The sequence below is a fragment of the Topomyia yanbarensis genome, chromosome 2 (assembly GCF_030247195.1).
Source record: "Topomyia yanbarensis strain Yona2022 chromosome 2, ASM3024719v1, whole genome shotgun sequence".
NCBI lineage: Eukaryota > Metazoa > Arthropoda > Insecta > Diptera > Culicidae > Topomyia > Topomyia yanbarensis.
Genome location: NC_080671.1, coordinates 436,180,398 through 436,196,386, shown reverse-complemented (window position 1 = coordinate 436,196,386; position 15,989 = coordinate 436,180,398). Strand labels below are relative to the sequence as shown.

Below are 15,989 nucleotides of genomic sequence, written 5' to 3'. Positions count from 1 at the left end.
AGCAGTCGAGTGTAAAGCACCTACACGTGGCGGGAGTGCTCAGCTAACGTATTCTCATCTGTATACTTATACAGCACATTTTCTAAAAGTTTATCCCGTGAATTATGGCTTGCTGTGTTAACTCATAAGACAGAACTAATTAAAAAAGTACCGGCAAGTAGAACTGCATTAAAAGCACGACCTGCTAAAAGGTTTGAATCCGTTTATTACCCGAGCTGTTAAAATATTTCAGGTCATAAATTTTCTGATATCCTTCACGATAGCGATACTAAATAGATGTATGTAGTTACCTAATAAAGTTGAATAGAGCGTAGATAAAAACAGTATGTAACCCATCCCATTGTTTGCCTTTTCCGACCCTGTTTTCAGCACATCTGCCAAAAGTCACAGTCGAAGTGAACCCATTAACAAGTCCGAATCTAAATTTTCGCTTTTTTCTCTGTTTTTCTTTTTGATGTTAGGATATTCCAGAACACTCCACAGCTCGAGGCAGGGATCCGGCTCCAACAACAGACAGTGAGGTAGGACTGATGTTTAACTAATTCATGCTCGGCAAACAACAACCGAACCGTGGCTGAGGTAGCCAAAGCAGCCGGTCGTCGCAAAAACAGGTGGATTCCCTACGAGCCGGTGGTTCGTCTATTTCGTAGCTTCTCTGGGCTCGCCGTATCGTGTTTTGTGAACGTGTTTTGGTAGAGAGAGAGAGAGAAAGAAAAAATAAATTAAAGCGCACTGTAAGTTCCGGCGAATTAATGGGATCAAGTAACCGAACGAAAAAATGCCTGAGTTCCGGACTGTTTCGGTCTTGGTAGGAAGGTAAAGTTTTAAACGGTGACGACGTCTGCCGGCAGGAGGCGATGTGCTGAAGCGAGAAATGCTGGAAATTTAAATGTTGAATATTTTATTTCTTCATCGAGCCAAAGACCAAATCCGGGGCAGCCAGTGAGTGGTGCAGTGGTGAGTGGTCCGAGTAGCCGGGTTCTCCAAAACTACAACTGCGAAACATTTGGTTCTTGTTCGTGTTGGTGGGATAGAGAGAGAGGAAGGAGACCTCCGCCACACCGGAAACCATCGGAACGAAACCCGAGGAAGATTATAACAGAGTGTAGAGTGGTTTTGGCGAACAAGTTTTGCTGTGTGCGGGTTGTGAAGGTGCTTATTATATTTTTGTGTAGTGGAAGATAAAGAAGTGCCGAAGAGAGCATATATTCGCTTTTATAGATGTGCCATTAATATAGACTATGTTAGCTGAAAATTACAACTGAAGGATCCATTTGCCGCAAAGCTACTAAAATAAGGTAAGGTGAATTGTGTAAAGTTATTTTCTTTTCACGCTGGCGAGTGCGGGCGTGGAGGTACATGCTTTTCCTTTTATTATTGATCGTTTTCTTGGCATATTGTTTAACATTAAATTTGGTAACCTGAAACCATTCTATTCTATTTTTACATGAATATGCAAGTTATGTAACTGTTTTTTAGGAAATAAATTCGAACTGACGTAATTACTTATTGGAGAAGCGTTTAGAGCTCCGCTCATCAGAATCCAACACTAACTTAGTGACAGGACTAAGCTAGTGCCGGATTGACGCTAGATCCAAAAACATATGTGTGTCTGAGTAAATCCAGTGCTGTGTGATGTCCTGCAAGAAAAGGAGTTTTTTGGTTTTTACCTAAGTGTCAATACCTTTTTCAAGACTCTTTAGTGGTATCCAACGGAGAAATCAGCTCAGATCTAAATGGTGAGTGAACATAAGGGTTTGTGAATTGGGCCGGAGTCCCAAGGGTTGCAGGTTTGAATCGTGCCTCTGGGGGATTTTTTTCGCATAATTGCTTTCGCTCATTTCGATCTGTTTTCCTCCATTAAATTTCACTAAAATTTCTTAAACAAGCTAAAGGGACTTGTGTCAACAACCAAAAATAATAAAAAAAGAATTATTTGTTCAATTCGAATGGCGCATAGAAGCCGGAGGCCGGGCGAAACCTCAAAAAATTATGTTTCAATCATTGGTATTTTATATTTTTACAAAACTTCTCATATATTGAATGATACAAATTTAAAGTGTTATGATTATTGAATAAGAACACGATTTTTAACAGCAGTTAACGTTGCTTTGTCCGGACTTTTCTATGATTTTCATTTCCGAATTCACAATTTCTATGTTCACTTTAAATGCATATTACCGGTTTGAATTTGGTTCGATTTCAGCACAACTAGTTTCATTTTATTGGGAGACTAAAGAATTTGGTTTGCAATTGTAATATATTCGCTAAGTTTGCTTGGAACTATGACTTTTTCGTTTAATTAGAGCTGAGGTAGTCTGATCAAAAATACTTTCTTCACTAATGTATTCTGTACAATCAGGTGAAATAGTTCGGAACGGTCTAATATTATACATATTTTTCGAGTATCATGGTCTAGTTCTACGCATCGGTGCACAAACGGGTTTAAGGAGATTTTAAGTTTTTGTTACTGATATGGAAGCGCATGGTGTTTTGTGCAAAATAATTAGAAAATCTTCGTTTCCACGCAATTGGACTATTGTAAATATTCTAGGAGAATTGTAATGAGCATGGGATGGTTAAAATTAAGCAGTTTATAGCATTGCGAGGGAAGCACTTTATGAAAAAAAGCTTTTCGTGTTTCTTGACCCCACCGTTTTCAAGGAAACACCAGAAAAAAGTAAAAGGGTTATTATAGGTGATCAGTGAAGGAAAATCTATTATAAAAATGGAATCATAGTCATATGGAAAGGTTAGATGACACTGCACAGTCGTCCAAAATGCAAATTTAGCAGGAATTTTAAGATTTTACTAAAACTAAATAACATAGCCTTACTAAACCTTTGAAAAAGTTTTCGTAGTTTCGAGCCATTTCTTTTTGTTGAAACATCAGTTAGGGTGGCTCTAATTTTACCAAGTTCAAAAAATTATCTTTTTAATCATTCTAGTCCTAAGGGTTGTAGCTTCGAATCCTGTCTCTGGGGATATTTTTCACATAATTGCTTTCGTTTAACACACCATCCACCACCATTGATCTGTTTTCTCCGTTGGATATCACTAAAAAGTCTCAATACACTTTATTTATTGTATTTACATTTGTGGTTCTATTAGCTTTGTTTTGTGGAATTTTCCTTCTTTTTAACATGAGGTTTTTTTGTCTAGACATTTCTTCAATATATGCCTACCAGGAAAATTGTGTATGAAAGATAGAGAAAGGGAGAGAGAGAACTATTCAAAGATGACAAATATCTTTCGGGTTTGCAAGCGCAATGTTTTAAAGGAACGAATGAATTACGACATTCAAATTCACACACAAACATACGTCACACAAGAGTTTAAACCAAAATTTGTTTATTTTCCCAACATCAGGAGAGAGAGAGAGAGAGAGAGAGAGAGAGAGAGAGAGAGAGACCTAGTTTTAAGATGGATACAAAAACTTATTCCTAAAATGTTCATGCTTAAAATATTTGTAAAAAGAAAGAAATAGATTTTTTTAGGAAAGGAAAAATTACGATCATTTTAACGGTAATGGAATAATTTCTTCCAGTATCGATTTTTTTATTTAAAACCCACAGGTACCACACATTCAATGAAACTATTAAATGAATGTGTTCAAAGTGAAGCAAAAATTAAGTAAAATTTATGATTTGATTCAGTTGTTTTCGATCATTTGGCATTCAAAAAAATGATATTTCAGTAACGGGTAAATGGCTCATATGGCAAAATGGTTCAATCGGCAAAATAGCTCATTCGGCAAAATAGCTCATTCGGCAAAATGGTTCATTCGGTAAAATGTTCCATTCGGCAAAATAGTTCATTCGATAAAATGTTACGTTCGGAAAAATGGTGTTTTTGGCAAAATTGACTGTTTGGAAAAACGTTCCTTCGGCAAAAAAGGATCCCTTTGGCAAAATGGTCCCATTGTCCAATTGTCTCTTCGGCAAAATTGCCTTTTCACCAAAATTGTCATGGCAAAATTTTCCCTTTGGCAAAAAGGTTCCATTTGACAAAATGGCCCATTCGGAAAAATGGCCCATTCGGAAAAATGGCCCATTCGGCAAAATGGCCTATTCTGCAAAAATGGTCCATTCGGCAAAATGATCCGTTCGGCAAAATGGTCCATTCGGCAAAATGGCCTAATTCATTTGTCGGCCAAATTCACCTGTCGGCTAAATTCACCTGTCGGCTAAATCCACCTGTCGTCCAAATTGACCTGTTGGGCAAATTTACCTGTCAGTCAAATTGACCTGTCGGCCAAATTGATCTGTCGGCCAAATTGACCTGTTGGCCAAATTGACCTGTCGACACCCTGTTCGCTAAAAATTGACCTATAGGCCAAAAATTTCCCAGTCGGCCAAGTTGACCTGTCGGCCAAATTGACCTATCGGCCAAATTGACTTGTCGGCCAAATTGACCTATCGACCAAATTGACCTGTCGGCCAAATTGACCTGTCGGCCAAATTGACCTGTCGGTCAAATTGACCTGTCGGCCAAATTGACCTGTCGGCCAAATTGACCTGTCGGCCAAATTGACCTGTCGGCCAAATTGACCTGTCGGCCAAATTGACCTGTCGGCCAAATTGACCTGTCGGCCAAATTGACCTGTCGGCCAAATTGACCTGTCGGCCAAATTGACCTGTCGGCCAAATTGACCTGTCGGCCAAATTGACCTGTCGGCCAAATTGACCTGTCGGCCAAATTGACCTGTCGGCCAAATTGACCTGTCGGCCAAATTGACCTGTCGGCCAAATTGACCTGTCGGCCAAATTGACCTGTCGGCCAAATTGACCTGTCGGCCAAATTGACCTGTCGGCCAAATTGACCTGTCGGCCAAATTGACCTGTCGGCCAAATTGACCTGTCGGCCAAATTGACCTGTCGGCCAAATTGACCTGTCGGCCAAATTGACCTGTCGGCCAAACTGACCTGTCGGCCAAATTGACCTGTCGGCCAAATTGACCTGTCGGCCAAATTGACCTGTCGGCCAAATTGACCTGTCGGCCAAATTGACCTGTCGGCCAAATTGACCTGTCGGCCAAATTGACCTGTCGGCCAAATTGACCTGTCGGCCAAATTGACCTGTCGGCCAAATTGTCCTGTCGGCCAAATTGACCTGTCGGCCAAATTGACCTGTCGGCCAAATTGACCTGTCGGCCAAATTGACCTGTCGGCCAAGTTGACCTGTCGGCCAAATTGACCTGTCGGCCAAATTGACCTGTCGGCCAAATTGACCTGTCGGCCAAATTGACCTGTCGGCCAAATTGACCTGTCGGCCAAATTGACCTGTCGGCCAAATTGACCTGTCGGCCAAATTGACCTGTCGGCCAAATTGACCTGTCGGCCAAATTGACCTGTCGGCCAAATTGACCTGTCGGCCAAATTGACCTGTCGGCCAAATTGACCTGTCGGCCAAATTGACCTGTCGGCCAAATTGACCTGTCGGCCAAATTGACCTGTCGGCCAAATTGACCTGTCGGCCAAATTGACCTGTCGGCCAAATTGACCTGTCGGCCAAATTGACCTGTCGGCCAAATTGACCTGTCGGCCAAATTGACCTGTCGGCCAAATTGACCTGTCGGCCAAATTGACCTGTCGGCCAAATTGACCTGTCGGCCAAATTGACCTGTCGGCCAAATTGACCTGTCGGCCAAATTGACCTGTCGGCCAAATTGACCTGTCGGCCAAATTGACCTGTCGGCCAAATTGACCTGTCGGCCAAATTGACCTGTCGGTCAAATTGACCTGTCGGTCAAATTGACCTGTCGGCCAAATTGACCTGTCGGCCAAATTGACCTGTCGGCCAAATTGACCTGTCCGCCAAATTGACCTGTCGGCCAAATTGACCTGTCGGCCAAATTGACCTGTCGGCCAAATTGACCTGTCGGCCAAATTGACCTGTCGGCCAAATTGACCTGTCGGCCAAATTGACCTGTCGGCCAAATTGACCTGTCGGCCAAATTGACCTGTCGGCCAAATTGACCTGTCGGCCAAATTGACCTGTCGGCCAAATTGACCTGTCGGCCAAATTGACCTGTCGGCCAAATTGACCTGTCGGCCAAATTGACCTGTCGGCCAAATTGACCTGTCGGCCAAATTGACCTGTCGGCCAAATTGACCTGTCGGCCAAATTGACCTGTCGGCCAAATTGACCTGTCGGCCAAATTGACCTGTCGGCCAAATTGACCTGTCGGCCAAATTGACCTGTCGGCCAAATTGACCTGTTGGCCAAATTGACCTGTCGGCCAAATTGACCTGTCGGCCAAATTGACCTGTCGGCCAAATTGACCTGTCGGCCAAATTGACCTGTCGGCCAAATTGACCTGTCGGCCAAATTGACCTGTCGGCCAAATTGACCTGTCGGCCAAATTGACCTGTCGGCCAAATTGACCTGTCGGCCAAATTGACCTGTCGGCCAAATTGACCTGTCGGCCAAATTGACCTGTCGGCCAAATTGACCTGTCGGCCAAATTGACCTGTCGGCCAAATTGACCTGTCGGCCAAATTGACCTGTCGGCCAAATTGACCTGTCGGCCAAATTGACCTGTCGGCCAAATTGACCTGTCGGCCAAATTGACCTGTCGGCCAAATTGACCTGTCGGCCAAATTGACCTGTCGGCCAAATTGACCTGTCGGCCAAATTGACCTGTCGGCCAAATTGACCTGTCGGCCAAATTGACCTGTCGGCCAAATTGACCTGTCGGCCAAATTGACCTGTCGGCCAAATTGACCTGTCGGCCAAATTGACCTGTCGGCCAAATTGACCTGTCGGCCAAATTGACCTGTCGGCCAAATTGACCTGTCGGCCAAATTGACCTGTCGGCCAAATTGACCTGTCGGCCAAATTGACCTGTCGGCCAAATTGACCTGTCGGCCAAATTGACCTGTCGGCCAAATTGACCTGTCGGCCAAATTGACCTGTCGGCCAAATTGACCTGTCGGCCAAATTGACCTGTCGGCCAAATTGACCTGTCGGCCAAATTGACCTGTCGGCCAAATTGACCTGTCGGCCAAATTTACCTGTCGGCCAAATTGACCTGTCGGCCAAATTGACCTGTCGGCCAAATTGACCTGTCGGCCAAATTGACCTGTCGGCCAAATTGACCTGTCGGCCAAATTGACCTGTCGGCCAAATTGACCTGTCGGCCAAATTGACCTGTCGGCCAAATTGACCTGTCGGCCAAATTGACCTGTCGGCCAAATTGACCTGTCGGCCAAATTGACCTGTCGGCCAAATTGACCTGTCGGCCAAATTGACCTGTCGGCCAAATTGACCTGTCGGCCAAATTGACCTGTCGGCCAAATTGACCTGTCGGCCAAATTGACCTGTCGGCCAAATTGACCTGTCGGCCAAATTGACCTGTCGGCCAAATTGACCTGTCGGCCAAATTGACCTGTCGGCCAAATTGACCTGTCGGCCAAATTGACCTGTCGGCCAAATTGACCTGTCGGCCAAATTGACCTGTCGGCCAAATTGACCTGTCGGCCAAATTGACCTGTCGGCCAAATTTACCTGTCGTCCAAATTGACCTGTCGGCCAAATTGACCTGTCGGTCAAATTGACCTGTCGGCCAAATTGACCTGTCGGCCAAATTGACCTGTCGGCCAAATTGACCTGTCGGCTAAATTGAACTGTCGGCCAAATTGACCTGTCGGCCCAAATTGACCTGTCGGCCCAAATTGACCTGTCGGCCCAAATTGACCTGTCGGCCCAAATTGACCTGTCGGCCCAAATTGACCTGTCGGCCCAAATTGACCTGTCGGCCCAAATTGACCTGTCGGCCCAAATTGACCTGTCGGTCCAAATTGACCTGTCGGCCCAAATTGACCTGTCGGCCCAAATTGACCTGTCGGCCCAAATTGACCTGTCGGCCCAAATTGACCTGTCGGCCCAAATTGACCTGTCGGCCCAAATTGACCTGTCGGCCCAAATTGACCTGTCGGCCCAAATTGACCTGTCGGCCCAAATTGACCTGTCGGCCCAAATTGACCTGTCGGCCCAAACTGACCTGCCGGCCCAAATTGACCTGTCGGCCCAAATTGACCTGTCGGCCAAACTGACCTGTCGGCCAAATTGACCTGCCGGCCAATTTGACCTGTCGGCCAAATTGACCTGTCGGCCAAATTGACCTGTCGGCCAAATTGACCTGTCGGCCAAATTGACCTGTCGGCCAAATTGACCTGTCGGCCAAATTGACCTGTCGGCCAAATTGACCTGTCGGCCAAATTGACCTGTCGGCCAAATTGACCTGTCGGTCAAATTGACCTGTCGGCCAAATTGACCTGTCGGCCAAATTGACCTGTCGGCCAAATTGACCTGTCGGCCAAATTGACCTGTCGGCCAAATTGACCTGTCGGCCAAATTGACCTGTCGGCTAAATTGACCTGTCGGCCAAATTGACCTGTCGGCCAAATTGACCTGTCGGCCAAATTGACCTGTCGGCCAAATTGACCTGTCGGCCAAATTGACCTGTCGGCCAAATTGACCTGTCGGCCAAATTGAACTGTCGGCCAAATTGACCTGTTGGTCAAATTGACCTGTCGGCCAAATTGACCTGTCGGCCAAATTGTCCTGTCGGCCAAATTGACCTGTCGGCCAAAAATTGTTTTGTGGGTCAAAAATTGCCCTGTTGGCCGAAAATTACGCTATCTGCCAAAAATTACCCTGTCGGCCAAAAATTTTTCAGTCGGCTGAAAATTGCGCTGTCGGCCAAAAATTGCCCTATCGGTCAAAAATTGCCGTGTCGGTCGAAAATTTCCCTGTCGCCTAAAATTGGTTCTGTCGGTCAAAAATTGACAAAAATATTTTTAGAAAGATCCATTCCAAAGTAATCACTATATTCATCTCCACTTGGAAGATGTTATTTGTTTAAATTACATGAAAATTTGGCTTTAAACCATCCTTGCGCGTGGAGTGCACAAAACTTATAACTAAATTAGTTATGGAATTTGCGTTTCGACTTCGTCTCATCAGAATCCGACACTAACTTAGTGACAGGACTAAGCTAGCGCCGGATTGACGAGAGCTAAAAAACGGAAACATTTTTTTCCTGAGCAAACCCCTAGTCAAGCGTATTTTTTGGAACTAGCGTCAAACAGGCGCTAGCTTAGTCCTGTTACTAAGTATGTGTTAGATTCTGATGAGACGAAGTCGAAACGCAAATTCTATAACTAATTTAAATGGATTCGTTTATTTAATTTTGTAGTTAACTAATGTCGACCCGTGTTATATTATTATCGCAATTACGATGAGAGGGACAATTTCTTGCTCCCACTACATAGCACCTTACGCGGGGTAGCTCTGGACTTTTTTCGTATCCATTGGCTCTGGAAGGTAACCACAGTCGAGAACATTAATTTTGCCAAAGAAATTAGGGCATGTTGACACATGCTAAATAATGGGGCACAATTCCAATTTGTAGAAATCCCATAAGCTATAGGCTTCCTGACTGCCCAATTCCTATTTCACTCTCCCCAGTTAACGGTACAGTAGTAGAACCGACTGTAGGGCAGCACTTCCCAATTTCTGTGATTCAATATCGTGATTCGTAAATCACAAAGTTTGCGGACGAATTTTTTCCCCCGGTAGTAAAAGTAAATCCCAAAACGAGCACTAAAATCAGCCAAAGTGATTAAAATCAGAAAACCCTTGAATATCTGGCTTTCCCCTCGTTAATTGACCAACATGCATCACATACGATTCACCCCTTCCCGTGCTCTCAGGGACCCGGATTCGGTTCAATGATTTATTACTCTTTTGAAAGGCTGTCGTAATAACGGTTCGGGGGTACGGACAAATAACAAGTTCATTAATTTCCGTTTTGGTTTCTGTCAGCTTTTGAACAAAAACAACCGACGGCCGCGCTGGCCGTGTGGGGATTGATAGGCGGTCGGTAGCATCAAGCAACCAAGTTTGGTATTGAAGCTTGTTGTGAAAGGAGGTTTTTTCACTGCCACACATTCTGGCATGAAGCTCAGGGTGATCATTGTTTATGGCTTTTAGCAGCGTATTTGATGGTTATTGCAATCACCCATCACTTATTCAATATTCGTATGCAAATGAAGTCATCGAAATTTGATGGAAAGTTCCTTCAAAATTCGCATAATTTTTAATGGAGTCACACGGTACCGCATGAGCCCATTAAGTACCGGGCATCTCCATTGAAACATTGCATTGGCCAAGTTAGATAACTTTACCAAGGTGGCGCATTTTAAAATTTAAGGAAGATGCCAAATTCCTACCACCCTAACGCCCACTGCCCTGGAGGAGAGGTGCGTGACCTAGTTCGGTTGGGAAATCGATTTCGCTGCTACCGTCACCGCAAGCGAACGAGGTGAGGTGAACATTTGTTTCCTTGCTTTATGTGGGCCTTTTGCTTTTTTCGCCACATACATACACAAACATTCGACGAGAGGGCGTCCCAGGTGAAATGTTTGAGCAAACATGTACAAGAGATAGCGCAATGGATTCGATGGGTTAGAATAATTGGATTCCGCTCGGAATTCTATCGACTTTGTGCCAATGTCGCGTGACGAGACAAATATTCGACTGAGTGAGGTGGATCAGGGTGTGTCATATTTTTGAATCGATAACCTGCCCCCTGTTTTTTTGTCTCTTCGGGTACCCCATTTAATGGTTCCGACTATTTACACACAAACACGTCCATTCGTTTAATTTGAACATTTCCAACTAAATTGAGTTTCGAAAAACTTTCACCAATTACTCCCGCCCACCTCCACTGTTTCGAAAGCGACAATTTGCTGATATTTTCGAAACTAAACGTAACCGCTTGCAGAGAAAGACTCCCTGAAGTAGGCACGTAAATTGATTGAAAATCATTTAATTTCGACCCCGCACCCATTAACGATGGGAAAAGTTTGTGTTCCCGGTAAAGCAATTAGTTATCGTCCAGCGTCGCTAGCGTCCTCAAGCCTAAGCAGCAGTGGTATGTAGCAGCACCAAACTTTTCCCATCATCGCCGGACTAAATTGACTGAAACTTTTGGCCGGGGGAATGCGATTCAAAGACTGGCCGCGTCCAACTCGTTAAATGGTTCACGCGCGGCTACGCTGTGGTTTGCTTGATATGCATCCTCAAACTACCCGGCGCTCCCACCTTCCTTCTCATACGAGGTCTGATGTATGAGGGGAAGCTGAAAAGCTAGAAAGTTTCTGTCCTGATATAATTGGGTCTTAATCCCGGGTTTATTTCGATGAGTTGCGGTTGGAAGAAACATGTTTACTGGTTAAGATTAGAACTTAGATATCGATTGGAAGGCTGTTTCAACACGTCTGATATAATTGGTGCGAAGTTGGATTCGTGCAGTTTCTGAGCGGGTTACGGAGTTTCAGTATTAGGAGAAACGATGTGTAATTGTGTGGAAACGCGATGAACTTATTGACTGAAAACTGTTAGTGGTAACTTTTCTTAGCCATAGACGACTCAATATGTCGGTAAAGAGTGGGGAAGGGGCCATCTTTCCTTACAAAATGTGTTTTATTGTAAAGAAAGGAAAAACTTCCGTAGACTTGTTTTAACCCTTTCATGCCCAACTTGTTTCCCGTGCATGTAGGGTTTCAAAACAATTTTTTCTTGAAAACGATGGGGTCAAGAAACACGAAAAGCCTTTTTTCATAAAGATAGGTGCTTCTCTCGCAGTGCTAGAAGCTGCTCAATTTTTACCTTTCAATGCTCAATACAGTTCTCCTAGAATATTTACAATAGTCCAATTGCGTGAAAAACGTAGCTAAAGACAATATAAATTGATAAGTTTTATCAGTTTTCAATAATATTGCAACATAACGAAGATATATGAAAAATTTATTTTCAGTCGTCATCGTAAACTGTCCCTGGTAGCACTGCTCCATCGGAATGCATTCAGACGAATTGCAATAACTTTAGTTCTAGAGCTGATCCTTGTAACTGTTAATACTCAAATGAAAGGCAATAGTCACATTTATTAGCCTAACTTGTTTCTTTGAGTAAATCTTTCCTCAATTAAAAGTTACAGCAGTTTAAAAACGTTGTTGTCCACAAACAACATGGGCATGAATGGGTTAAGAACCGTATTTTCGTAAAACAAACTGTTGTGCTAGAATGCTACTGTACTCCGTTTTCGTAGATTTCATCGAAAATTGCATGGAAAATTCACGTAAAATGCCCCGTACGTGTACACTTGCGAATAGTGCTATTGACGCATATCTTATATCCGATCTCACAATTCGAAATATTTGTGATGTCACCGTCAATATGACATACTCACCGTGCGATGGAACCATGACCTTCTGATGCTTTCGAAAGGGCTGTGTCATAGTGTTGCAGATATGTGCTTCCACTCATAATCGGCCGTAATGCCCATCACAATCACATAAACTTAATGTATGAAGACGTGTTGGATGTAACTCTCTGCTCCGACAGTATCATGTATAAGTTGACAAACTTGCTCGTGCCGAACGAGCTTGACGTGTCGTTATTCAAACACATCATCTTTGAACATTTAGACGTCTCGCTAGATACTGTCATATATTGCAATCTCAAATCTACGAATCTTTACGAAGAGCACTTGGCAATTAGGTTTCATTGATATTTTCCATCGATTGAATTTCCAAATGGCTTGGATGAGGTCAACAAACTCACTCATAGTAGCAGCATACCAAGAGGCTTGATATGCTTCGAGTTATGTGTTCAATGCCGAGTTATGTAGAAGAGCTTGAAATCAAAGGGGTATTTTAGTCGGCCGGGGAAGCTAACAGAAATGCCCTTTTATTTTCTGAGCAAAGTGGTTGGGTAAGCCTTTGTACAAATATCTCAAGTCTTAATGAAGGTAGTAAATTAAATAAATTACTTTTCAAACTGAAAGACATGCCAGTTCTGCTAATGGTGTATATTCGTCCTACGAAACGAAGTACTCAACTCACTTTTTGTCGCACACTTTCCAGTTTATACGTAGCCATCACCGACGTCTGCCCTTGAGCTCTTTCCATGTAGTCCTGGTTCTAGGGCATTTTTTTCGTAGAGTTATGACAACTGAACTGAATACATGGAATGGGCGCGTGGAAGTTTTACTCCATATAAGTATACGGGAATCACTCCTGTTTTAATTTGAAGATGATATGAAGCCTCCGAACCTATTTTTAAAAGAAGCTCTTGCTTGTAGTCCTACAACAGGATACATTCCATTGGTATAGCAGAAATGATTATTTAATTCCTTTTCAAAGATAGCTGCGTGATCTATGAGGAGGCAGGGAGCTTTGGACCGATCAGTCTGACCTCATTTCTCATCAAACCAATGAATCTATCGAGGTTTTGGAGTACAATTGTATATTACGAACTGGATGCACGCAATGCTTAGCAATCAGCACCTGTGCTCATCATTTCGACAAGTAAAGATTAGAAAACTGAGCACGGTGTTCCTAAAACCGTTATTAACTAAAAAAAATGACCATAAATTTGGCATACGGCATTCGAAAGATACAGTATCCAAGCATCTTCTCAGTGAATTTCAAAATGATCCATCGAGGGATTCGAGATATATGGCGATTTGAAGTTTCATGATACGTTTCATAAGGCTACCAGCAAACACCCACGGGTTTGGTCCAATCTCTATAAACAAAAAATATTTGTCTACTTATTTAGTACATGGAATTCGAAAGATATAGTAATCAAGTATATCCATTGCAAGTTTGAAAATATTTCATTGACGGAATCGAAAGTTATAACGGTTTGGATGTGGTATGCGGTCATAGATGGGTTTTCTACCAGACTGCAAGCGTGAATCCATGTTTGTCCATTGACTATTTAGATCGTTTATACGTGTCGCGACTTTTAAAGGAAAACCTTACCATTTAATTACATAAATATAATGCACGAAAGGTGTTATTTATATGGTGCACTGAAAAAATATGGAAATAGGGTTGTCTACTAAACGTTAAATATAATGTGTAAATTAAAAAAAATAGATGAAAGTTGGAATGTTTACTTAAAAGGCCATATCTCAATGGTATGTTGACTGATTCTAATTATTTTTTCATTATTGAACAGGTAGACGTTTCATCGTTAATTTTCTTCAAGAAGAATATAAAATAGAGTTGTCTACATAAATAAATAGACAATATAATTGGTCTCAACTATATGTATTATAATTATTTAGTGATTATTTTTGTATTAAAAATAGCGGCCTATCAATTTTTATATACTAGTTGATTGCAATTGCTGTTTACTACAAATTATGGATATATGAAATGTTAAAACTAACACAGTCGTGATTCGCTGGTCGCTCAATTTTTAACAGGAGCCGCTTTTTAGTTGGACCTCCGCGCTAGTTGGTCCATTGTCGACATCTGAATGTCAAATTCTCATGTTAAATTCAATTCGACAATCAAACTGACAATAGTTAGAGATATGAGCAGATGAACTTGTACTAATAACATCCCCTTTGATCCCCCTACTAATAACATCCCCCAGTTTTAACATCTGTCAACCCAACCAGCGAATCAGGATTGTACAAAATTTCCAACAAAAACCGTATCATAACATAAATTGATCTGAATCAGCAAATACCTTCATATTTTTGAATATATGTATTGAATTTATGGTTTTATTTTTCCATGATTTATAGTTTGCGTTCGTTGCATTCAACTAATGTATAGAAATTGATAGGTCGTCGTTTTGAATATAAAGATATTTACTAAATAATGATAATACATATAGTTGAGGATAATTAAGTTGTCTATTGTTTGAAGTAGCCAACTCTATTTTATATTCTACTTGATGAAAATTAATGATGAAACATCTACCTGTTCAATAATGAAAAAATAATTAGAATCAGTCAACATACCATTGAGCCTTTTGAAGTAAACATTCCAACTTTCATCTATTTTTTTTTTAAATTACACATTATATTTAACGTTTAGTAGACAACCCTATTTTCATATTTTTTCAGTGCACCATATTAATAACACCATTTGTACATTATATTTATGTAATAAAATGGTAAGGGTTTCCTTTAAAAATCGCGACACGTATAAACGATCTAAATAGTCAATGGACAAACATGGATTCACGCTTGAAGCCTGGTAGAAAACCCATCTATGACCGCATACCACATCCAAACTGTTATAACTTTCGATTCCGTCAATGAAATATTTCCAAACTTGCAGGGGATATGCTTGATTACTATAGCTTTTGAATGCCATGTACTAAATAAGTAGACAAATATTTTTTTGTTCATAGAGATTAGACCAAACCCGTGGGTGTTTGCTGGTAGCCTTATGAAACGTGTCATAAAACTTCAAATCGCCATATCTCTCGAATCCCTCGATGGATCATTTTGAAATTCACTGAGAAGATGCTTGGATACTGTATCTTTCGAATCCCGTATGCCAAATTTATGGTCATTTTTTTAGTTAATAACGGTTTTAGGAACACCGTGTGAGTGTTTTGCGGATGTCCTCAAGGTGGTGTGCTTTCACCACTTTTATGGAACCTTGTTGAGGAAATTCCATGAGCTTGGATTTCTGACATATGGTTTCGTCGATTGTTATCATATAATAATTATAATCAGCGGTTTTTGCATGAACAAAGTGTTGGTGTCTTCATATTGGACTATCAGTAAGTCAGGAGACTCTCTAGTGCTCCAAAAAGACATTTCTAGATGAGGGATTCCATGAGAAACCGGCCGACCGCAAAATATGACCAACGAAACTTTGCAGGTATGTTCGCTGTATGAATCTCCATGATATTCTCTGGCAATTGGAATATTTTGATACAAGACTAATGTTTCAAAAGGGCGTAAACGTTTCTACGAGTATAAATTTCATTTTTTTTGTTCGATTACTGTATTTTATACAGCAAAACTATCTGAGAACAAGTTACAGGGAATGAATACTTCTATCCGAAAAAAGTATACACTGAAAAAAAATGTGTTATTTTTCAAAAAAAACAAAAATTTAAGTTAAAAATTCAAATTGCGAAAAAACCCATTTTTTAAAATT

General features: G+C 41.8%; 1 protein-coding gene across 5 annotated transcripts in view; it reads left to right on the top strand.

Moving 5' to 3' along the window:
• Positions 1 to 15,989, top strand: part of LOC131685527 (high affinity cGMP-specific 3',5'-cyclic phosphodiesterase 9A) — a 580,386-nt gene that overhangs the window by 136,433 nt on the left and 427,964 nt on the right. For all 5 annotated transcript variants that reach the window (XM_058969320.1, XM_058969322.1, XM_058969321.1 and 2 more), the window contains one exon: positions 462 to 1,298. The gene's annotated coding sequence lies outside the window, so the exon portion shown is untranslated. The remainder of the gene's footprint in view (positions 1 to 461; positions 1,299 to 15,989) is intronic.